Genomic DNA, 25,429 nt, shown 5'->3' on the forward strand with positions numbered 1-25,429 from the left:
CTGGAAATAGCATGCTATTCAGAATGACCTCAAACATTATCTCCAAGAATAAGACATCTCTCCAGACCACCTGTAATGATATCCTTAGTGTGATGAATTCTATCACAGGCAGGGCAGCCTTTATCCCTGAAGAGTTATGGGACAGGCCATATACAATTTCTGCAGTGTCATTGTCAGGTAAGGAAATGCCTGTGATGCCATTATGCTAATTCCCGTTTTAAAACCTGAGAAAAATCCTTCCTCATTCCTATCATAAAATGTGTTGAAGGTGGGTTAATACTGTTTTATATCAAATGTAATTGATTTAAAAAAAAATATATATATATATTTACACAGGGCTTTAAGTGGGCCGGGTCTCACCGGGTCTGAGCACCTGCAGTATTTTTAAAGGGGCCTCCAAAAGGGGCTCTATTGGGCTCTGCTTTGTGCCCTGGCACAGGCTGTCTGATTTTTTCTGGATTGCCGTGACAGCAATCCGCTGTCACCGCAGTCCGGAAAAAAGTGCCAAGGCACAAAACAGAGCACAATAGAGACCCGTTTTGAGACAGCAGGCACATCGATGTACCCTGCTCACACAACTCACAAGTGGAGAAGTTACGGCATGAGGTCATGCCAGGTGAGCGTTGTATGGGGAAGGGAAATCCTTTCAAGACAGGGCTGCCAAGTATCACGCATCAGCCGTGACTCTAACACATTTCAGTGCGGTGATCCGCATCACCGCACTGAAATGCATTGTCACGCATTTTAATGCCACTGACTCTGCTTTACCAGCACCTGAAGTAAAACCACGCCAGACTGGTTGCGCGCGCCTGTGACCTGCGCCGGCTCTGCTGCTCTCTGCAGACACTTGCCGGCCCGGGCACTGCCACCAGCACAGCAGCTCAGTAACAGTTAATATTGTGCAGTGCTGCGACAATGTATCTCTTAAAAGCCTGCTGCTTTGAAATACTGAGACACCCTGGCGCCGTGGGGCCTGCTTTCAGTGGTTGCGTTGGCGCAGCGTGATTACTGGCTGTGGGTCCACGGGGGGGGAAGGGATGTGACTTCACGTCCTGGAAGGAAGTGAGGTTAGGGTCAATTCATGAAGCGAGGACTGGAGGCGTGGCGCGCGCCGGCGGGCATTCTCACTGTCTCCTGTACGTACGTGTCTGCATGCAGTGTGCTCTGCGCAAATACTGGCAGCAGCACCAGCATGGTGCCTGAGAGGCCTCGGCTGCAGAGAGCGATGGTGTGGCTTACTGCGGGACCGACGCCAGACCAAACTCGCTCATACAGTGGAGGACTCACAGGTGTGTTCAGGGGGTGTGGAAATGCGTGCATTATATTTAGACTTAGCCTTATCTTACGGCCAGGTAGGCCGTAAGAAGAAACAGGGTCGCCTGCAACATTACAGTCAGTGTAATGCAGTGTTGTACTCGCGTGGGTACCAGGCATCCCATGGCAGAGAACCACATAACAGCAAGTGAGCACAGCAGTACTGACTGGGAGCGTGTACTGTTTTTTTAACTAATCTAACAGCGCTTTGAAGGCGAATGCCACTGAACCCACACATGCAACGACGTTAATAGCAAAAACTGCAAGACCCCGACTGTACTTTTTTAAACCACTTCTTCTCTCTGCATGGCTTTCCCCTTTCTGCCTGTCTTATCTATGACTCTCTCACGCTCCTCAGAACTTGAATCATTCAACGGTTCATTATTGTTATCTTTCGTGCTCTTTCTGGCTTACTTTTTTTTTTGCTTCCTTTCTTCTTTTTATTAGTTCATTTTATCCCTCTATTTCTCGTTCCCTTTCCCCTCCTTCTTTACTCAGCACATCTTTTTTGGGATACATTTCAGGAACATGCCTTGGCGACCACTTTGGAAGAGGTCGGAGATAAATAATTCAGCTCCTATGCAAGTGGGCAGCACAGGGCTGTAATTGGAGATTTTGTCTTAAAAGTATGCGATATCGATCGGCGTAAGACCTTTTATGCAAACATCTATGGGAAATGTCAAAAACACACTGAGTCCAGTGGCTCAGACTGGTTTGTGTGTCAGAAACCAGTCAGATGGGGAGAAGACTGTCTGAAGGGCTTTCACTGTTAATTATTGGGACGGCCACATGTCGAGATATTTCACGGGGGTTCATGAAAGATAAGAGCATGTAAGGGCCAGGGAAAGTATAACCGAAACAACACTTTGTTGGAGAAACATTGGCAGAATTGTATTTAAACTAAGACGCAAGTAATGTGTTATCTCCCAGCGATCTAAGGGTAGCTAGCAATGGCAGGAACTAAGCTGCCTTCCCGCCTGATTATCCACTGAGCTCCAGACATATCCTTCATCGGGTGCTTAGACCATTTGAGTCAGCTCAGCCACAGTGGTCAAAATTTCTGTAAAATCATGTAGAGTGTGAGCACGTTATGCAAGTTCGTAAGAGTTTCTTGTTGCTTAAATGGGTGTAATTTCTGATATTTATATGTTTTCAGCGTTTTTATTGCTTGATTTTTGCTAGATAGAAAGTGTCACTCATAGTTGCTGAATATCACTCATAATTACACTGAAATTGTGAAAATGTCACACATTAGCGATCTCAAACCTTGGCAGCTATGTAAAGAGTAATTTTATCTCTGGATTTCCCTTCTCTTTTTGAAATGCAAGAGCAGCAACATTGTGGTGTCACCAGGGCTTTAAGTGGAAGCTTTTTCAATATTCTATGCAAGCCATAGTTGCTGCTTACTTATCTTATGCAACTAACAACCATTGACAAAGCTAATAGCCCTGACTTGTAGGTATGATGTTACTTGTATCATATATCTGGATGCAATGACACAAATAGCTAAATACAAGTCGGGCTGCATACTATGCTAAGCACAGATTTTGAACGTACAGTTTTTAAGCGACGCCCTTTGCAATTTTGAATCGACAGAACAAGCATAGAATATTACCGCCGCCATATCAGAAGCTACTGCCTAATCCTTCGAGGTCTAGTTTTGAAGAACTCAGTGGTTGGGCTCGGCGTTTCTGTTACTGTATTTTGAGCATAACCCTACTTCAAGATGGCCGCTACTTGCTTCGTTACCCAGCGACAATGTTCCACTGTGCCCCTACAATGACTTATTAAACGTTAAAGTAATTAACTGCAAGCGCTCATCTTCTCACAAAATCCAAGTCTGCCCAACAGCATGACCTCTGTCAAAGTTGTCAAACGGCTTCGCCATTTAGGTAGAGCACGCGTCTCTCGTTACAACTGGAAATGACGCAGGCGCAGCGTCACGGAAGTCTTGCCTAGGGATCGCCCACTTTTATGACAGCTGGCGCATCGTGCTGTGTTCTAAAAGCGGCTCACGACGGAGGCGAGTCGTGTGTGCTTCTCTGCGGGGGAGGTATGTGTGGAGGAGCTTCTACGAAACGGCCAAGGTTATTATTTTCTTTTAGTGCAAGTTGCAGCAACGGTAAAGGAGAGGTGTGTGCGTGGAGGTTTTAGATGGAATTGCCCTCAAAATTGTCTTTGGGGCGAAACGGTTAGTGCAGTCTGGAGGAGTGTAAAGGGGGTTGCTCTGAGTAGGAGTGGTTTGGGTCTTGAATCTATAATGCCCCCAGAGCTCTGAACGTTTTGTGGGGAGGTGCTGTGGACGCCTTTCCATTTATCACTTGCCAGGACACCATGTGAGGGCAGAGAATTTGCACGCTTTCTGAAGATGTGTGTTCGGGAGCCGCCGCCGGGAACATGACAGGGAGCCAGATTCTCAACATGTTGGGACCCAAGACACTTGTCATGATTTTAAATATAGATTGGGAAAATAGCAAGGGGAGTGCGCCGAGTTTGCCCATTTGTAATCTGTACGCAATTTAATAGTTTTTTTAAAGATTTTAAAATGCTGCTAAATTCGTAGCGAACTCTATGCTTCTGTCCTTTCTGTCCTCATACTCCCTCTTGTGCACGATAGTGGCATATCTGCTCCTTGCCCCATTTGCTCTCGCGTTGCCCCCTTGGCTCCCTGGAGCCCCTGAACACATTAATTACCCTGTCTGCTCCCTGTCACTTCTAAGGACTCACTGCCCTCTCTGCTGGAATGGAATTGTGCACAGCGGACACACGTTTGCAGATGTTTTAATGCAGGGGCAATGAGGGTAGTTGCACAGTCTACAAAGGTGCCCACAGTCAAAGTGATAAGGATAGTCAGAAGACCCGCAGTAATAAAGAGATTCTATCAAGAAAAGTGCAAGTGCAACACTTGCACTTTTCTTGATAGAATCTCTTTGTTTATATGAATCTACCAGGAGGGTGATTCTATCGCTTCCTCTACACTTCCTTTTTTGATTAAAAGACCCGCAGTAATAACCAGGGGCGTAGCTTGGTCAGTGAAATTTGGGCAGTTTTGAATCTCAGATTTCCTAATTAAAAAAGCAGTGGGTCACAGGGTGAATGTGTGAGTTGATGAAGTTTAAATGGGAATGGTCTGTTGCCATGAGAAGCAGGGTCAGTACTGTTTTGCATTAGATGAGCCCGTAGGACTGATTCAGAGTTTGGCGGACAGGTACTCTGGCCAGCGGCAACGGAGTAACCTGTTATCCAACTAAAGGTCTGCCCACCCGATTTTGTGTTGGGCAGACAGCAGGGTTTAAGCTAATTGAGTAGAATTTACTCTAGCAGTGTAAAACTTCCGTCCATGTCCTGATGGAGTAGGTGCCATCAGAAGTAAGCCGTCCGACCGTCCGCCCTATTTAGAGAGAAAGGTCACATGGCTTTTTTAAATTTTTTGAACTGACCGTCAGTGCTAGGTATATACAGATGGTGAGGAACATTAAAAAAAGGAAAAAACTACCCCACACTATCGGAGAAAACTGGTTTGGGGGGATCATTAGTTTATATTTGCTTTTTCAAAAACAAACTCCCCCTGTGGGAGTTTGCTTAAGATATTAAAAAACTTCGGAAACATTAGATACAAGTTGTCATGTTTTATGGCGCTGTCCATTAAACTTTTCCTGCATTGACAGGAACCGCCATGACGGCGGTTCCTGCCAATGTGTAGAGATGTCCGCTGAGCTGGTGGACATCTCTAAATATGGCGAATGGAATAAAGGCAGTAAAGTCTTCCTCCACCATGTCTGCATTTACTCCATCTGCTGAATCCTAAATCGGGGCACTCTGTCTAGAGTGGCACAGTAGGTGAAAAATAATGGTTTACATTGCTACCCAAGGGATTTCCATCACTTAGATTATTTACAAGTATTTGTCCCATCATCTTTGGGGTAGTTGATTGCCATTTATATGCTTGGAAAACTGAAACTGGTGAATCTTTTTAGAGCCACTAATGCCAATAATTGTGAATTTTAAGAAGTAGTAAATTGCATCCATTAAAGGATTGCATTTATGGGTGCAGATTTGCTACTTTTTTGGTAAACCGGTAACTAAGGGGCATATTTACAAATAAGTGGCGCAACAAGGCTCAGCAAGCAAAGTTGCTGTTCTACATTGTGTCACCGTAGGAGAGCAGAACTGTGCTATCTCTTCAAAGAAATTGTGCAATTCTGTGCCCTCCAGCACTTTGGGATGACTAACGCCACAGGCACCCTTTTGTCGTACTGCAAGGGTGTCAGCCTTATGGTCATGATCTTTTTTATGCAGTAGGTGCACCTTCCTGCACAAAACTATGCAAAGAGCATATCATGGGGAGATATAAAGATATTTCTTGTCGTTATGCAAGCATCAGGCAGGCACACCATTTTGGTGCAAACCCATGTCTAATACTCTTTGGGTGCCCTCTGGGTTCATGTCATAATAGATCCATTTCAGGAATCAGTCTGGATTTATTAAGACAAGGTGCTTGATATAAAAAACAATGTCATGCAACCTGTAATGGCAGTCTGCATGCAATTTGTACGGGGGTCCCTTGGGGTGGCATAAGACATGCTGCAGCCCTTAGGGACCCTCTGTGGTGCCCTTGCCCTAGGTACCAGGTGTACCATTTACTAGGGATTTGCGGGGGTGGCACAGCGTATGCCAATTGTATCACAATTGTATATTTTACTTTGTTTTAGGGCAAGAGCATTTGGCGCTGGGACATGGTTAACAGGCTTCCAGTGCACTTCCAGTCGGAAACATCGGTACAGGTGAGCAAAAAGTGAGGGTGACGATGACAAAAAGAGGCACTTTCCTACTATCGCCAGCCCCTCCAGTAGGCTGCTCATTTCAGTGGTGCAATAGGAAAGTATAAAGTCGTAGCTTGGTCATCGCAATTTTTTGGAGCCCCAGATGAGATAAGTCAGCAAACTATCCATCTTTCAAAAGAAGGATTTAGGGAGCCAAATTGGAAGTGCGGTTAAATAGTGCAGAACACGTGGGAGGGAACCCATCTTTAACAGTGCAACCCTGCCCATAGCAAATAGCTAGAGAGTCAACCAGAAATGTACGGCAAGCTGTAGGGAGGTTAGAGCCGTCCTGAAGTTTTACTTTAAGATGTCAGCCACACTGTGGTAGATGCGAAAACCCGGGTATGGGAATGTGATCTACTCCCACTGAAGATCGTGTCGTACTTCCGGTGGTATTTCTTGTGTTGCTGGGGAGTGTTATAGGAATGCATTTGATTTATGCCAATTCATGCGAATGCCTGACAAGCTACCTAAATCCTTTAAGGCTTGAAAGGAGCCCTCTTCATCAGATCGTTCACCTTGGAGATACAGCAATGTGTCATCAGCGTAGTGGGAGATATAGAGGGGAGGCTATCAACCACTAACCCTTGATAATATTGACCAGTGTGGAGCATTAGGGCTAGCGGGTCTATAGCCATGGCAAACAGCACCAGCGACAATGCACAGCCTTGTTCTGTACCCCTTTCGACCTGGCAGGAAGCCAGATGACACCACCAGTCCTAATGCAAGCAATCGGGACATGTATTATAGGTAAGTACGAAACTAAACATAGAGGCGGATTAGGAGCATCTTAAGGCCCAGCATACAGGACCCGTAAGATACTATGTAATACAGTAAGTATGCAATTCCTAGGGGGTGGGGTAGGACGGTAGACTGTAGGCCAGAGAAACTGAGACAACAGATCTGGGAATATGATTGCTTAGATGCAAGACCCCTCACACACCCATGTAGGTCAGGAGGGTCCTATGGGGTTCTGGACTGCCTTTGGTGTCATAGGTATCATCCCATGCTGCAGGCAGAGAATTAAAAAATATGAATTTGCCATCCAGCTGCACCCTCAAACTGGCAGGGAATAGGAGAGAATATAGCAAGGTCATGTAATGTCTTGTTAATCGTGATGAAGGATGCGCTGAATTTTTGAACAGCTGCTGTGAAATTCGGGATAATCGAAACCCTTGCACTCTCCACAAGAATGGGCCAGCAGTGTGTATCTGTTTCAGCAGATAGTCATGATCGCGAAAATGGAGGAAAGGGACACCACTCTCTGCTGTGGCTCACAGGCGATGGGGGGAGGGGCCGGCCTTCTGGTGGCCAATCTTCGTGGAAGGCGATCATTGAGTCACCCTCTATGTGCTCAGAAAGCCTGATAATCCTGATATTATTATATCTGTCTCTGCCCACCTGATCCTGGATCTCAGGACTCTGATGCGCTCAGACAAGGTGGCAAGCATTGCGTATGCTACTTTCTAACATGAGTCATATGTCGCCATCACCACAGAGTCAATTTTAGCCTCCAGCGCGCCTCCTGTGGAGTTGATAGCATGTAGCTTGTCTCCCAACATCGGGCCCAAGACCACAAGCGTCACAGGCGGTGCACGGTGCTCGCCTCAGCCAGGGGGACGCTGGTAAATCTTCCTTAGGCTTATGTGAGCGCCCAATGAGTCCAGGAGGGCTACTGGTGTGTCAAAGGAGTAAGGCGAGCAGAAAAAGCATGATGCAGGCTGGAGGAGTAGGATGCAGCAGTGTGTCAGAGATGTTGAGGTGGAAGTACGACCAGTCAGGCTACCCCCAAAGCTCCACAGGTATGTTCAGTGAGCTGCACATCCCCATCAGAGCACGGTCCTCCAGCAAGGACTCGCAGAGGGAGGAGCGGCCCTAATAAGTCCTCTTTGTGGGGCATTCACCGTCTGAGTCCCCCAGGTTGCAGCACGGAAGGAGGCGCCATACCACAAACCGGCTAGAAGAGTCTAGCTTCGGGGGCAGCCAATGTGCAGCAGAGGTGTTCACGGTGCTCCCACCTCCTGGGGCCCCCAAGCTGCAGCACAGTTTGTGGCGCTGCCCCTGGAAACAGGATGCACGTGTGTGCTGTGGGGGCAAGGCCAGCCATGCATGCACCCGCTCTGTTCCCCACTCTCCCGAGAGGTGTGGTACATTTATTACAGGTGATGTCTTGTTGGGTTATGCGCCTATTTGCTACATACGAACGATGAAACGCAAGCTTGTTGAAACAAGTCACTTTTCATATTCTCTGCACATTCTTAAATTGTTTTTCCTACCTCTAAATTAATGGTGGCCCACCAAAAACTCTCCCTCACCTTTGTTCCTTTTCATATTTTACAAGCCCAGATGTCCCTTCTGAGCAATATTAAAGTTCGCTGAATACTCTTAGACATTAATTTGTCTCTCTTGGAGGTACGATTATTCACATCGGCAGCTAATTTTTTACCCTTGAAAAGCATAGTTAGTATCTGCTTCTTTTGCAAAGTTGTTTCATTTAATTTTAATTACTAAAATGTATTATTAAAACGCAAAAGAAGCAAAGCGATGAAATGACATGGAAAGCAATAATGAGACCACAAGTTAACTGATCTAAAAAACGACCTGAAGAAATTCTTTATAAAAGAGTGCAGAAAGTATTTCGAGTATAAAAAACTTCTAAAAGTAAGTAGAAAAAACATCAGTGCTTAAGAGCAAAAAAGAGAGAATGACCTCACTTGATACTGAGTGTGAGGCGAGCCAGACAAAATGAAGCTTGAAAGGAGGCCCTCAGATTATGACCAGGGAAGGAGACAGAGCTAATTGAAGCTAAATAAGGGAGGTGTGGAAGTAATTATTAAAGCTGGAAAATCCCAGACTCCTGCCTTTTCACTCTAAGTCACTGTGGTCCTAAACAGCTTCAGCTTCTACAGGCAAACTTGAAAGGAAAATGCATTTGCTCATAATCTTTCTAGGCATATACATATTGCATAGCATATTGGTATTAGTGCATTTAATCTTCTAAATGAAACTTCATACTCAAATTCATTCCAACTTTAAACAAGCATTGGCATAGCCAATAGGTCTTGCCTTTGGGAACTTATAAGTGTTTAGCCAGGCTACAGTTGATGTTGTTGCGCCAAGGATATTGTGCTGGATAACTAAACACTTATAAGGTCTCAAAGGCGAGACCTATTGGCTATGCCAATTCTTGTTTTGAGTGAGTGGCTCGTGCAGGTATGCCACTGTGAGGTAGAGATGCTGCAAGTGCTTTTGCAGGAGCCCTTGTGACATAGGGACTCTTCAAAAGGTATCTTGGTTCTGGTGTAATACTTCTAGCCCCTATTCCCATCTTCTCGCACCCAATGCATCCTTAAATGTCTCATGTACATGACACTCCTATTACCCCTGTCCTCCAGTGACACTTTACCTGTCACGGGTGGTGGTGGACATGGTGGTGGTGGTGGACGTGGTGTTGGTGGTGGATGTGTTGGTGGTGGACGTGGTGGTGGTGGACGTGGTGGTGGACGTGGTGGTGGTGGTGGTGGTGGACGGGGTGGTGGACGTGGTGGTGGTGGACGTGGTGGTGTTGGTTCACGTGTTGGTGGACGTAGTGGTGGTGGACGTGGTGGTGGTGTTGGACATGGTGGTGGACGACTATTTGGTTGGAGGGTACTGGCAGAATGCGGATGGAGAGGAGGATCTTGATTCTTAGAAGTGATCCTGGTATTTTGTCAAGCTGGCCTATACTCTTTAAAAGGGACAGCCAAAGTGACCCTATGAACCTAGTAGTCTAATTGACAATGGTCAGAGAATATTGGTGAGCATGATCTAGACAAGATTAAAAACACAGATAATAAATACGAATTTTGTCTCTGGTTACCGGGCTGGCTTTAGGAAAAGAGACCAGCATAATAGGTCAGCTTTTCAGGCTACATCTCTTAATTGACAAATATATAAATATGGAAAAAGAAATTGCAATATGCTGTGTTTGTAGACCCTAAAATCCCCATTTGACAATTTCTGCAGATTAAGCTGCGGGTGCTTTTTAGAGAGCTGGGCATACTGTTATATCTGAGCACGATAGAAATACAATGAGGGCTGTCATCCATTTCACTAGAGCAAATCATCACTTCTAGTGTCTGTCAACTCCAAGTCAAGCACCTACATGTAGTGGACTCACTATCTATGCTATTTGGCAAATCAAAGAGACTTGCCTTATCCAGTACCGAACAAGGTGTCTCGCTTGTCCTGGCTCTGGGGTTGGTACCAACACTAAGCCAGATAATCCTGTATAATATAGCAGTATTGTTTCTGTGACATGGGCAGAGATGAAAAAACCCACCAGAGGGCTCCGAGTTTGTTCGAGGCCTGTTGTTTTTCTCAGTTGCACGCTGAAACATAGCTAATTGTAGATGACAACTTCAGAGGTGGGGTATTCTGTCATTCCAACAACTCTGCAAAGTCAAAGTGCACTATTTAGGGTGCATGGGCTTCATGGCTTTTGAGGGAGTTTGGCGCAATAGTCTGCATTTGGTGTATTTGACATATGTTAAGTTTCAGCGAGCAGATGGATACCTAGATGCCGTCATGGAGTAGGCACAATTCTTTGGCAGCCCTGCAGTTGAACAGGTGTTTTTGTGTCTTCTCCTGCCTGAATGGGACAGTGGGTAGCTGTGGCTGCTTTTTTGGACAGTAGGTTGGACGTCATTGAGCTTGCACACATTTGTACACAGGGTCTCCAGAGCATCCTTGCAGGGGGTAGGTTTTTAGTCCTGTTGAATTATTCTCTTGCTAAAATTTGAAGATGGCTGCGGGTCTATTTGAATCAACCTCTCTTACTTGTTGGTGAAGAACTAAATTTAGTGTTTATATATCTAAATGAGCACCAGTTGTCAGTTGATAGGTGGGTGATACCGTCTTGTTCTGGCAGGGAGAATGTCTTCCCTTTGCAACTGAAACAGCTACTTAGTCAAGGAAATAGAGCATAGATCAATGCACGGAACCGGAGAGCAGCCGGGAGGAGGGAAGGGTCACAGAGCGTAAGCATCAAAGGCGTCTGACGCATCATGCAGAGTGACCTGCAAAGTCTACAGTTTGGGCACTCCTGACCCGGGCCCTACGGAATCTTAAAGTGCGGGTATTTAAATTAATTAAAACTATGTGAATTGCGGTGAAAAAATACAGATGCACCTTATGCTTACATAGTGCCCATCACGACTCACTATCAACAAGTAGGCAGGTGCCGGGGGTGGGGTCCAGGATAGGGAGGGAGAGGTTTAGGGGGGAGGGCAGTGATCTGCATCTGCAAATGTACTAGCCTGGTACATGAATAAATGAATATATTCTTTTATGTAGGGGCGGGGGGGCAGGATAGGGAGGGGGAGGTTTAGGGGGAGGGCAAATATGCTAGCCTGATACATGAATAAATGAATATATTCGTTTATGTAGCACACATTGTTGCCCTACGGCAGCCGCTAAGCACCTCAAATGAGAAGCTGGTTAGTCGAGGGGCAGTAGAATATTAGAGGTTTCACTGAGGAATCTAAAACAAGCGCGGCTGCGAAAGTTAAAGCGACAAGCAGCATGCGCGTGCAGGTTTTACTATTAAAGCACTGCACTCGTGCTTGTGGCGCGCCCCTGCTCGCTCCCGCAAAGTGGATGCCGCCACAAGCGCGAGTGTGTGCTTGAAAATATCCAGAGCGATGGCTAAAGCTCCTCCTATACAGCGCATGCGCGCTGCGTAGGCGAGACCTAAAAAACCAACACACTCGCTAAATTATAACAATCTGTTCTGAAGAAAACTTTGATCACCACAAGAAAATGGGATTAGCTGTTACCAACCAAGTACATCCTAACATCTTGTAGTCCATGTAATAATGTTTTCTTTGAGCCGTGATCTATATCTAGGGAACAAAAGCAACTCTCAGTCCTTTCCACCAACATTCTGAGACGCTTCGGCCCAAATGTCAGATCTATTGTCAACAATCTGCACATCTGCAAGATTCAAATAAGTGTTGCTATTGAGCTGTCCTTATTTATTTTTTAAATTGTAGAAAGCTTGCTTGCGGTGACGGACACAGCTGCGCTTTCCTTGTATCCATTGTTCAAGTTCAGGAGGATGAGTACGCCGTTGATGACTGGGAATACTTTAACACTAAAGCTTAACAGGAGGTAAGGAAAATACAACCAGTTCTTACAGAAATGTCCAACTAACTCCCAACTTCCGTAGCATTTCAAACCACACACCAGAATTCACTAATCTCACAAACACACACCATCTTTTTTGTTCTTAATTACATCTTCATGCCATAATATCTACCGTGATTAGTCCGAGGCTCTTTATTGGTGTTCTGTCATGCTTTAGGTGGTAGATATGTGCGTTGTGAAGTAAGGTTTAAGGTGGTTCACGCGGGGACTAAAAGGGTTTATCTATTGGGAAGGTGTGGGCTATTCTCTGAGGGTGATTGGACGCAGGATGGCTGCATGTGCGGGGCTCTTCTACAGTTTAGAGGAATAGTGTGTTTGAAGGCCCTTTAGTATGAGGAGAAATGTGTGTGTTTCTGCAAGTCTGAGTTGGAGATGTCTGGGCTTGTTTCTAGGGGACTTGCAGGGGGCTGAGTTGCGTGCATAGGTTTTTAGGTCTCGCCTATTCTATCCTGTAGGGTTTGTTAGGTCTTGCCTATTCTATCCTGTAGGGATTGATAGTCGAGATTATAGTAAGTTCATGTGAGCCAGGCGCGTGCACATCATCTAGTTATCACATGGAAGAATGGACACTTGTAGCATTCATAACCATTGGTTAAGCTGGATCACCCTCATAAACGCTATGTTACTGGATTGCTGTGTATATCTTTTCTCCGCCCCACATAAACGTTGTGGCATTATCATCGGATGTCCAATGTCGTGCTATATGCCGGCCTCATCCAGAGGCAACCTTTGGTTAAGATTGCAGTGTCCAGAGAATGAGGGTCACCCCCAGAAAAGTGAAATAGCAAAAAAAGACAAAAAAGGCAAAAATGGGTGAGGATTACTAAAAAACGGAAACTCTCCAGAAGAACTTTTATTATGTAAAGGTGAGTTTCAGTTAATAAAATTGCTGGTGGGTACAGTGTCTAGATCGGGTTACTGGATCTAGTTGTACTATTGGTTTAATACTGTCGACATGTTTCAGCTCCCTTACGCCCAGCCGGGTCTGTAGAGCTTTCGTCAGGACATACAAACATAAAAATACTTACACTACTTGTGTAGTATTGAAAAGTGTCTGGTTACAACACTATGTTGCTAGCTTGCTCTCAAAACCTTAAGGGAAGAAAGAGACAAACATACAGCTAGTCACTTATACTGCTGTGAGGGGGTGTATATTATTAGCACATATATGCACATCATCGCCAGCCACATCACACACCACAATTTGTCTGTGCCTCGGCATCAGACTTAAAAGGCTTCCGCTCTCCCGCCCCCCGCATCAGACTTAAAAGGAATGCACTCTCCCGCCACAGCAATGCCGAGAGCTTGTTTTTTCTTCTCACTTTGCATTTAATTTAACTTTCTGTTAAAGGAATAACTGTTCGTGCGGGTCAGAGGGAGCTTTTTCAGTCCCGGCATTTAATTTTACTTTTTTGCAAACACTGCTGCTAATACACACGCACGCTCAGATTAGGACCGCAGTTAAGCGCTTTGTAAAAAAAAAATTTTTTTGCAGCTTCGCCACTAACATTAAAATATGTCTACTCTGCTCAGTTCCTGCGCTTCACATTCAATTATTCGTAACTTTATTCACCAGGGTAAAAACGATACAATCGCACATTTCCCAGGAAACACTAAGGCATCTCTACAGCACGTACAATAACAAAAATATGCTGCATTTTAAACTAGTGCGCTTGTAAAACGCTTTAATGCCATCAGGTCCAGTTCGCGCAATATAAATGCGAGCACTTTTAAATTTAGATTAAAAAAAACAAACTCGGAACACACCCCCACTGGCCATGTTTACTTTGCGTCCTCACATTTGCTGCCACCGATTGAGTAATGTCAAGTGTTCCATTTTTTTAAAGGTAGAAAACAAATATTTTATTTAATTTGGATGTAAATTTTTAAATATTTTTACTATAACTCTCCCTTTTCTAACCCGTCTCTCTTTGTTCTTGTCAGCTTGTAGTTGCGTCCTCCCACCCTCGCATTCAATGTCACTTTCTTTATTTGCACACGCCATCTGTTATGGTATGGACATTGCATCATGTATTTTGTGTAAGCACAATAATGGAATAAAAAAAAAGGAAACGCTACACAATTATGTGGTTATTAAAAGCCGGGTCAGAGGGAGGAGAGTGAAAACGCCAGTAAGCAAACGCTGAAAATTAAACATACTTTCCCAAAAAATTAAACAGCTACCTGTCCTCCTGTTACAGCATTTGTTCTGGCATTTAATTTAACGTTCGCGCGTGATTAGTTGTAGCAGTTTATTTTTTTGCAAACTAAGGTTATAGAAATTGTGTGTTTAGGCTAACTTTTTAAAATAAGTAATGTTTCACACTCTTTTAGTGCACATTTCGGTGTCAGTGTTTTAGTTCCACAGCTACAATGCTTAACTAGCAACTTTTAGCTGAGAACAGACAACAGGCGCCACTGTGGCACAAGGCTGCCAGAGTCATCCTCTTTCAGTAACACCTCCTTTTTAAAACAAGCATTTGCAATGCAATAGGTCTTGCATTTAGGCAATTTTGAGCTATTGACATTGCAAATGAAAATGTTTTTGTTATTCAAACTTAAATAAAAGGCATTGTCATTTACAATGCCAATAGCTTAAACTTGCGTAAATGCGAGTCCTTTAGCATTGCAAATGCTTGTTTTTTGTTAGGCATGGAGATATACAGTGATTTGCCCCAAATCACAGGATGTTGAGGCAGCGTCGTTGCCAAGACTTGAACCCGGTTCCCCAGCTTCGAGGTCGACAGCTCTAGCCGTAAGGCTACATAAAGAGAAAGAACTTCTCCCTTCAAGGCCTCCCTTGGCACCAGAAACCGGTTTGTAAAATGCCATTACAATATTTGGGGAATTAAATGTTTAATGCTTGCCGCTCTTCCTTTAAAATGCAGACCTGGGAAGTAGGCCAACTGACACACAGGATTGGCATGCAACAGAAATATCGCTGAAAGTCAATCAAGGTGACTGCAAATATTGAACCAGAAGCCATCATGCTTACTACAACACAACCAGAGATCCACCCACAACAAAAGGAAAGGGTGGCTTTCCTTCCAAGTGACGACAGATATATTTCGGTGAAGACAGATAAATATAAAAGGTTTGCGCCATCAGGTCACCTTGCAGCACAGCAAGCACAGGGCAGAGAGGATCCGCAGCTCCGAAAGTGCTATGCGACACAGACCAACCTATCAATGGATAACCAAAGTGCAAACATCAGCCAGGCCTATCAGGTGCACAGACTGCCTAAAAGCATCCTGCATCACGACATCCGGTCTGCTCTGCTAATCAGAACTGAATATTAAGAGACTATGTAAGGGCAAACAAACTTTTTAAGAACTTATTTCAACTGAAGCCCCCTCCCTTACCAATAAAGTATCCCAAAAAATTTGCAGTAAAAAGCGCCCGTTTCTTAATCCTTCTGTTGGACGGTTAGAAAGACAATCCTTTCTAAAATTCTAACCTAATCTGAGGATTCTTAAAAAAATGTTTTTCGCGTTAGAGTAAATGTATCACTCTATGAAAAGATACACAGCTTGTGGCCCCAGAAGCTCTTTTTTGCCATTTGACTTAAAACTCTAAAAGGTGCAAGGACTACATGCAGCACAGTATTTCAGTGGCCACTAAACGAAGCTTTGTTCTCGGTTCTGAACATGTGTCAATGGCTGTAAGCAAATTTTGCTCAGCTGAACAGAAAAACTTACTTGGACTACTCCTGCGAATCGCCATCCCAAACTCTTAAGGAGAAAGATGATCACTGCCTTTGAACCAACATAGACACCATGCACTATGCCCATTCGAAACACAGATTTCACAATGCGTTTTGCTTTCAACAGGTTTATGATTTGCACTATTTGAGAACATCATGAATACAGAGTGAAAACAAGACGGGCCCTCCAGAGGCCAATGCCAAGATGATTTATTCCTGCAAGTGAAAGCGTTTTGGCAAATCTGATTAGCACAGCAGGGAAGTGTATTAAACATTAACTTCTATCTAGAATCAAATCTTCATAGGTGGAAAGATATCCCCATACATGTGCATCCTGTATATAGCGCAGAACTGGACTGCTGGAAAGAGGTGTTCAAGCTCTGGAAAATGAGACAGGCAGGAAAGTGTGGGAAATATTGAGAAGTTCCTTGGGAGAGCAAATGTAACGGAAAATATAAAGAAGAAAAATAGGAGCAGGAAAGAAGAAAGGAAGAATTAATCATGAAAATAAACACCGGAAGAAAGACAATTTCCTCCTATGCACCAGAACACAACACCAGGTTTTTTTTACGTGGTGAAAAAGAGCAAACACGGATGGCTGATTTTTTCAATTTTTGGAAATATTGGAAAACGCTGATAAAAACCAGTAGGTTTGACAACAACTAGAGGCTGAACATAGGAAAACCAATCTACAATGTAAGGCTGGAGTAGGCGTCTCAAGAGTAAGGGGCAATAACCTGACACTGAAGAAAGAGGTGTGGTTTGGAATAAATTGTAAATACACAGTGAGATATTAGAAGGGTTAAGAAGTAAGAGGTCATACGATGAAACTGAAGGGATAGGGGTGTATTATACCGTGTAAGATTAGAGTGTGTGGCTTTGGGGTGAGAGGTCACGGTGTGAGACAGGATGGAGCAGGCCTCAAGTATTAAAGGGGGTGATATCAGATGACTGAAGGGTGCCACAGGAAGAGACCACAGTAAGAGGCGGAGGAGTAAGGGCCTCTAAGGAGATGTAGAGAGGCCACGCTGAGGAGGCTGGCATCATGATATCACATTGAAGGAGAGGCTGGGGTACTGTAGCATTCAATTCTCCACAGGAGGTTGCTCGCCAGATGACGGTCAATTCAGTGTTTCTATGACACACACATACAATCTCGCTATGAAACGAGGGGCGTCCCCCATTATTGCTTTCTACACCCTTCGAACCTGCAAGGGGTGCAAAAGGGGCCCGGGCGGAGGCCAGCTAGAAATGACGTCTATAAACTGAAATTTCTGCAGGAACTAAAGAGGGAGACAGGCCGCCCTCCCTCCGGCGAGGAGTCAAACGGCGAGGTCACCTTCCTAATATAGAAGTATCATGCCATGCTGCCGGCGGGTCCTGTGACCGAGGGAAGGGCGGGGTCATCAGGGGGAGGCCGCCCCGCACACCCTCAGCGGCATTTCTATGCAACCACCTAGAGGTCCGTTTATTCATTCATCCCTTTGTTCGTTTTTAGCCTGAAGTTTGTATAGCGCCAACACTCCCCTTTTTCCGATTCAGAACGCTTCGTAACCCTGGGAGGGTGGGGGGACTGAAACGCCTCACTGCAGAAATAGCAACTGCACAACTCAGTATAGGAATGCAGAGCGGGTCAACACCTACTGTATAACCTTTAACATCCTCCCTTCTGCGGTTGCACACCCTGATCAAGGTCAGTAATAGTCTATTATTTTAATTAGGGGAAGTGATTTATAGCCACAAAAAATCATCTTGCAGAGCGGGTCAACACCTACTGTATAACCTTTAACATCCTCCCTTCTGCGGTTGCACACCCTGATCAAGGTCAGTAATAGTCAATTATTTTAATTAGGTGAAGTGATTTATAGCCACAAAAAATCATCTTGTCTGTACCTACATTTGCTGTCAAGAAAGTTTTTCGCTGAAACACAAGGATACCTGTCCGATTACATAAAACTTGTTATTCCAAAATAAATAATAGGAAAGCCGTGTCTTTGCCGAATTCCTGGGCCACGTGTGTGGTGAGCGGGGACAGGCATCGGCGGGTGTCTATTTCAGTCTATTACATACCTTCGAAGTACCTGTCATTTTTTTTTACTCAAAGCAATAGTATTCCTTTTACAGACTTCACGTAAATGAAAGGCATAACCAGTCGTGCCCATGATGTGATCCTATAACTGCATACACCTCGCTTCATCAAGAGCGCTCAACCCGCCGAGCTACCTCACCGACTTATCACCACCCGGTGCTCACCTCCCGTGGGGTCTGCTGACCTCGTTCCCTGGTGGCCCGGCGCCAGCTCCGGTCCCGCAACCTCCTGGGTGCCTCCCCCACCTCGGGGTGGGGCGGCTCGGCTGCCCGGTAGCGCCCTCCCTGGCTCGGCTGGCGGTGCTGGCTCTGCCCGGCTGCAGGAGACGCTCTGCGCCGCTCCTCTCACGGAAATGGATGGTAGGGGGGGACCGGTGTCAACAGCCGTGGAGGAGGCTGTGCTGCAGTGATAGCTGCTGCCTTCAACTTTGCAGGCCAAATAACTCAAGCGCCGACAGCTGAGAGCCGGAGACACACAGAACACGCTTCGTTCCCGTCATCACATGTGCGCAAAACCGAACCCAACTTGGAGACACCCAGCCCGCGAGAGCGCCGAGCTGGAATGCAGCATCGAGGGGCTATTCACGGGCTACAGTACGGGCGCCGCGCCGCTGAAGGGCGTTTTAGCACAGATACAGCAGAGCCGTGTCACACAGGAACCTGTCTGCAGAAATAAACCAGCACCGCCTCTCCCCTACCTCCTCCACCGCCCAGGAACTCACAGGAATGACGGCACAAACGAAACAAACAAACAGGACTCCCTGACTCGCCTCATGGTTGCCAAGGCAATATTTCTGAAAATATTGTCGTGCTACCGTAAGGCAGGTCATGGAGTCCTCGAGAGGTGGGATCCAGAGCAGACAAATCTGCTAAACAGGAGCTTTTTCCAATGGCAGGCCTCCATTTCGAGAGGCCTGCCAATTGAAAAAGGGGCGTGGCTTCACACCATACTGAAATCCCCTGCTCACAATATCTCTTTGCCTGCAGCAGGGCTATGCCCTGCAATGCAGGTTTCGACCTAAAAAACAGCTTGTGCATCCTGCTTCTTTAGCTCCTTCCTCTCCGCTAGAAACAGACAGCCGGCGCCACAGGGGCAATATAGACAGAGCTATCCTGCTTAATGAATGTTTAGGGGAATTTACGTGTTTAAAGGAAACAAACTCCCCTCTCCCACTCCCTCCTCCCACTTGCTCCTGCTGAGCCTCACAAAGTGTTTGCATCTCAGCCACAGACTTCCTGGCTTGCACGCCGATACTTTATTGCAATACTCCTTTGCATTAAGCCTTTCTGCTTGAGCCGGCTGTTTTTTTGTCACCATCCTTATCGTAAGTGGATCAAACAGCGCCACAAGTAGAGGTTACAGCAGTTTTCGATAGAGAGGTTAATTTAATATTTGGAAATATGTTCCATGCACCACTGAAACAGTACTCACTCCAAATATGCAAATCTCTACATTTAATCGTCTGTATTGTCTACATAGAAGTTGCTAACAGGGCAGTTAATTCTTTTCTGCTTTTCCCTGTTTCCGCCACACACTCCACTCCTTTGTGTCTCCTTTCTGGCCTCTTTCCACTTAACTTTTCATCCTTTCTCCTTTAATCCAATTTCCACCTTCTCACAACCCCTTCGAGCACTGTTATCTTAACATGGTGTTTCTCCCTGTCTTATGATGTCTGCCCTGCCACCATTTACTTCGGACTCTCACACACCCTCACCCTCACAACTCCTCACCCTCACACACCCTCACTCACCCTCACACACCCTCACACCCTCACACCCTCACCAACCTCACCCTCACACACCCTCACACACCCTCACCCCCAACCCTCTCACCCTCACTCAGCCTCACACCCTCACCCTCACACACACTCACCCTCACCCACCCACCCTCACACACCCACACACCCCCTCACCATCACACCCCCTCACATCCCTTCACCCTACCCCACACCCTCACCCTCACACCCCCTCACACCCCCCCTCACCCTCACTCACCCTCACTCTCCCTCACCCACCCTCTCACCCTCAACCACCCTCTCACCCTCACACACCCTCACCCTCACACACCCTCTATCCCACCCTCCCCCAACCTCACACCCCTCACCCACCTTCACCCTCACACCCCATCACCCTCACACCCCTCACCCTCACCCTGTCAAACCCTCACACCCCCTCACTCTCACACACCCTCACACCCCCTCACCCTCACACCCCCTCACCCTCCCACACCTTCTCACCCTAACACCCCCTCACCCTTTCACACCCTTACCCTCACACCCCCTCACCCTCACACCCCTTCACACCTTCACCCTCACACACCCCCCTCACACCCCTCACCCTCACACCCCCTCACCCCAACCCCTCACCCTCACACGCCCTCACACACCCACACACACCCAATCACCCTCACACGCCCTCATTCACTCACACACCCTCACCCTCACACCCCTCACCCTCACACACCCTCACACTCTCACCCTCACACCCCCTCACCCCCTCACCCTCACACCCTCACACACCCTCACACCCTCAGCCACACACCCCCTCACACCCCCTCACCCTCACACCCTCTCACTCTCCCCCGTCGCCTTCACACCCCCTCACACCCTCACCCTCACACCCTCACCACCTCACCCTCACACCCCCACCCCCTCACCCTCACACCCCACCCCCTCACCCTCACACCCCCTCACCCTCACACACCCTCACCCTCACACAACCCCTCACCCTCACACACCCCTCACCCTCACACCCCTTCACCCTCACACCCCCTCACCCTCACACCCCCTCTCACACCCCCTCACCCTCACCCTCACACACCCCTCACCCTCACCCCCCTCATCCTCACACACCCTCAGCCCCTCACTCTCAAACACCCTCACCCCCTCTCACCCTTACACACCATCACACACCCTCACCCTCACACCCTCACGCCCCCTCACCCTCACACCCTCACCCTTACACCCCCTCACCCTCACCCCATCACACTCCCTCACTCACCCTCACCCCTCACTCTCGCACCCCCTCACCCTCACAACCCTCCCACCCTCACACACCCTCACCCTCGCCTTCACACCCCCTCACCCTCACACAACCTCACCAGCATAGCATAACAAAACATAGCATAGCATAGCATAACAAAACACAGCATAGAATAGCAAAACATAGCATGGCATAACAACACAAAGCATAGGATAGCAAAACAAAACATAGCATAGCATAACAAAACAAAACATAGCATAGCAAAACACAACAAGCATAGCATAGCATAAGAAAACACAACAAAACATAGCATAGCATAACAAAACAAAGCATATCATGCAATAGGAAAGCATAGCAAAACAAAACATAGCATAGTATAACAAAACATAGCATAGCATAACAAAACATAGCAGAACAAAAAATAGCATAACATAACAAAACATAGCATAACATAACAAAACAAAGCATAGCATAACAAAACATAACAAAACATAGCAAAACACAACAAAGCATAGCATAACAAAACACACCAAAACATAGCATACATAACAAAACATAGCATAGCAAAACATAGCATAACAAAACACAACTAAACATAGCATAACACAACACAACATAGCATAGCATAACAAAACAAAGCTTAACATAGCATAGCATAGCATAACAAAACATAGCATAACAAAGCATAGCATAGCAAAGCTAAACGAAGCATAACATAATAAAACACAACAAAACATAACATAGCGTAATAAAACAAAGCATAACATAATAAAACACAACAAAACATAACATAGCATAACAAAACATAGCATAACACAACAAAACATAGCATAACAAAACACAACAAAACATAGGATAGCATAACAAAACAAAGCATAGGAAAGCAAAACTAAACATAGTGTAGCATAACAAAACAAAGCATAGGACAGCAAAAGAAAACATAGCATAGCATGACAAAACATAGCATAGAATGACAAAACATAGCATAACATAACAAAAAATAGCATAACAAAACACAACAACAGATAGCATAACAAAACATAGCAAAACACAACAAAACATAGCATAGTTTAACAAAACACAACAAAAGATAGCATAGCACAACAAAACATATAATAGCATAGCAAAACATAGCATAGCATACCAAACACAACAAAACATAGCATATCATAGCACAACAAAACATAGCATAGCAAAACAAAGCATAGCATAATAAAACACAACATAGCATAGCATAACAAAGCATAGCATAGCAAAACATAGCATAGCATAACAAAACATATCATAGCATAACAAAGCAGAGCATAGCATAGCATAACAAATCAAAGCATAGGATAGCAAAACATAGCATAGCATAACAAAACAAAACATAGGATAGCAAAACAAAATATAGCATAACATACAGCATCACTCAGCACCACCACAGCATCACTCAAGGGCACCACAACATCACTATGTGCTACCACAGCATCACTGAACGCCACAGCATCACTCGTTCGCCACCACAACATCACTCAGCGCCACCTAGGCATCAATCTGTGCAACCATTCAACAACAACTGGTTCAAATATGTTCTCTCAATGTTTCAAGCTTTATTACAAATGTAACAAAAAGATGTTAATATTTCACTTTTGTTCTTGGATTTTCGTCTCAATGAAATACACTGAACATAATCTTTATAAAAGTTATTTACAAAAGTTTAAGCTATTGCCATTATAAATTACAATAACTTTTATTTAAGTATTATTTATTTAAAAAAATTAAAAGCCATTGTTATTTGTAATATCAATACATGTAAGTCACGTAAATACAACACATATTGCATTACAAATGCTAAAGGTGTCACATTTGCGAAAGTTATAACTATTGGCATTGTACATGACAAAGCTAATAATTTCGCTATTTAAAAAAAAAAACATAAATAAAACATTTGTCATTTACAATACCAATCGCTCAAACTTTCCAAATGCGGGACCTATTGCATTGCAAATGCTTGTTTTTAAAGAAGCTCTGTCAAAGCTAATGAGGAAGATATACTTATAGTACTTTAATAAACATTGCGTATGAAGGAAATATAAGAAGTAGTTTATGTGAGGCACTGCAATGGTATTTAAAGTGTGGGGTATACGCGAGAGATGTCTCAACATTTAATATGCTACTTGGGTGTGCTTGAAGGCGATGGAAAGGTGGATGGGGCCTCAACGTTGTTTAAAGGCACTAAAATACAGACAGAAAACCTGAATGACCAAGTGTGAATCTCTTTTGTATATTGGTTGTGATCAGTAACTATTTTCATCCGTGGTTGCTTGTGTGTTCTGTTTAAGTGGAACATTTCTCCAAATTCGAGCTGGACTGTCCCTTTCTGCCATGGCCAACCCTGATTTGCTTATGGTCGGTTCTTATCTTAAGTGGCTCCAGCATGTCAAAATGATGGCGTAGAATGCATGCAGAAAAAATAGTGGAATTCAAGCATTTCATCCATTACCTTTGTGTCGCTGGGCTAGTTTAAAGGCACAGCCCCATAAATGCAACACATTTAACAGAGATCACTTCAGCTCCATCAATGAGTCATCTCCAATTACAATATAATCAGATGTGATTATGTAAAACAAGAAAGTTGCCGGCTTTGGTAATTTGTTTTCTCATTCTTTTCTTTGGTTCAGTTTACTTTAAAGAATCGTGTTCCAGGATTTATGATTAGAGTTGCCTATCCTTTTCTTAATAAATGTAATATTACTTTATTGCTATGACCTAATCTCGAAGGCATTGTAGCTTTATATTTAAAGTAGTTTAAAGACAGGTTCCTAATTAATTTAAATTATGATAATGTGGTTTGGTTTAAAGTTAACTTTTGAATTATGTTCAAAGTTTTGGTCAGAATATGGATTTTTGGTACGTTTTTTTCAAATTTTTTTATTTTTATTTTTCTAAACAAATTTTATTGATTTTTAAGAAAAGGTCAACGTACAGACATAGATCATCCAACAGATGGTATGAGCATCTTGCAGATGCATGAACATATGACATCAAAGGTATACTATTGCGTATTTAATCATAGAATTCTGTCCAAACAGCTCATACACCTCCCCATCTCCCCATATCAACTATCTAACTCCCTCCTCCACCCCATCCCGGCTCACTTCTGTAGTATCACATCGTATGTATATCCGGTCCACATTCACCATGGTGGGGGGACAATAGAATCCCCAGCACACCATTCACTTATTTTAATTACCATATAGATGCCAGTTAAAGTAAAGTTGATTTGACATCTATAATGGCCTTTTAACCTCATTTTTCTCTTATAAGGGCCCCCACTTAGTTTAGAAGTGCATCCCTGTGGTCAGGTGTATGCCCGCCCTCTTTCAAACCAAGTTTTTAGAGGGGATGGACTGGTCAATGATGAAGCATGACACCAGGTGGTGTGTGAGACCAGTCTTTCAGTGATAGTAAGATACCTGCACTCACACTGTAGCACATCGGTCCCTTGTCTGGGAGCGGCCCATTTGTGTTGAACGTTATATGTTGGAGGCAGCCTGCTCCTAGCACCCCGTGCCTCTGGTTCCCTCCCCCAGGCCTTTCCTGGGGCAATCGTGGTTATATAGCATAGCAGTATGCCTGGAAATCAAGAACTCCCAGTCCCCTGCAGCCTGTATCAAGCTGTAATTTCTGAAGTCCCACCCTTCCCCTCCCTTTGCTCCAGATTAATTCAGAAAGCATTGTGTTTAATGATTTGAATATATGAGCTGGAATCAATATCAGCAAGTTGGCAAAATAGTACAACAGTCTGGGCAACATGACCATTTTGGAAATGGTTACTCTGCCTGCTACATAGAGTGGCAGTGAAGTCCAGAACGCTAACTGGGATTTAAGTGCCTTGATCGTGCGTCCTAAATTACCATCTAACATATCCTGTGACTCCCTATATATTTGTATGCAGAGGTATTTAAATGTCGTACGTGCCACGGGAAACGTCCACTGTCCAAAATGAACAGGGTCAGTGCGGGCCGAGTCTCTGAAGTAATAAGCGTATGATTTGGATTCATTAATTGACAGGCCTGAGAGTGTCTGGAACTGTTCAAACACTGTGGGGAGCGGCTCGTTAGGACCCTGGAGATTTTTGAGATAAAGTATGATATCATCCGCGTATGCGGAGATAGTATGAGTCATGGTTGATAACTGGATGCCCCTGCCTGTCGCCACCGCACGTATCTTAATAGCCAAAGGCTTGAGAGCCAACACAAATAGCAGGGGTGAGAGAGGGGATCCCTGTCTTGTGCCCCTAGCTATTGAATAATGCGATGAAATGTGGATTCCTGTTCTGGCCTGGGCC

General features: G+C 45.0%; 1 long non-coding RNA gene across 3 annotated transcripts in view; it reads left to right on the forward strand.

The window, feature by feature from the left end:
- The first annotated feature begins 3,273 nt into the window (after window positions 1-3,273).
- LOC147691963 (uncharacterized) overlaps window positions 3,274-25,429 on the forward strand; it is a 43,121-nt gene continuing 20,965 nt past the window's right edge. The window contains exons 1-3 of one of the 3 annotated variants that reach the window (XR_015299977.1): window positions 3,274-3,367; window positions 6,027-6,098; window positions 12,170-12,287. This is a non-coding gene — a long non-coding RNA (uncharacterized LOC147691963). Of the gene's footprint in view, window positions 3,402-6,026; window positions 6,099-12,169; window positions 12,288-25,429 lie in introns of all 3 variants that reach the window. The other 2 variants (XR_015299976.1, XR_015299978.1) reach the window with 2 other exon arrangements.

This window comes from Lissotriton vulgaris, chromosome 9 (assembly GCF_964263255.1).
Source record: "Lissotriton vulgaris chromosome 9, aLisVul1.2, whole genome shotgun sequence".
Lineage (NCBI taxonomy): Eukaryota > Metazoa > Chordata > Amphibia > Caudata > Salamandridae > Lissotriton > Lissotriton vulgaris.